This window comes from Sinocyclocheilus rhinocerous, unplaced genomic scaffold (assembly GCF_001515625.1).
Source record: "Sinocyclocheilus rhinocerous isolate Xijiao unplaced genomic scaffold, SAMN03320098_v1.1 scaffold1575, whole genome shotgun sequence".
Classification (NCBI taxonomy): domain Eukaryota; kingdom Metazoa; phylum Chordata; class Actinopteri; order Cypriniformes; family Cyprinidae; genus Sinocyclocheilus; species Sinocyclocheilus rhinocerous.
Window position 1 is genome coordinate 93,245 of NW_015626385.1, and position 407 is coordinate 93,651.

General features: G+C 37.8%; 1 protein-coding gene across 1 annotated transcript in view; it reads left to right on the top strand.

The window, feature by feature from the left end:
* The window catches only part of slc22a17 (solute carrier family 22 member 17), a 13,700-nt gene that overhangs the window by 1,730 nt on the left and 11,563 nt on the right, over nucleotides 1–407 (top strand).

Genomic DNA, 407 nt, shown 5'->3' on the forward strand with positions numbered 1-407 from the left:
CTGTCTGTCTGTCTGTCTATCTATCTATCGTCTGTCTGTCTATCTGTCTGTTGTCTGTCTGTCTGTCTATCTATCTATCTATCTATCTGTCTGTCTGTCTATCTATCTGTTGTCTATCTATTGTCTGTCTATCGGTCTATCTGTTGTCTATCTGTCTGTCTCTGTCTATCTATCTATCTGTTGTCTTATCTGTCTGTCTATCTATCTATCTATCTGTTGTCTGTCTGTCTATCTATCTGTTGTCTGTCTGTCTGTCTGTCTCTGTCTATCTATCTATCTATCTATCTGTTGTCTGTCTGTCTATCTATCTATCTATCTGTTGTCTATCTGTCTGTCTGTCTATCTATCTATCTATCTCTTGTCTGTCTGTCTATCTATCTATCTATCTATCTGTCTGTCTGTCTATC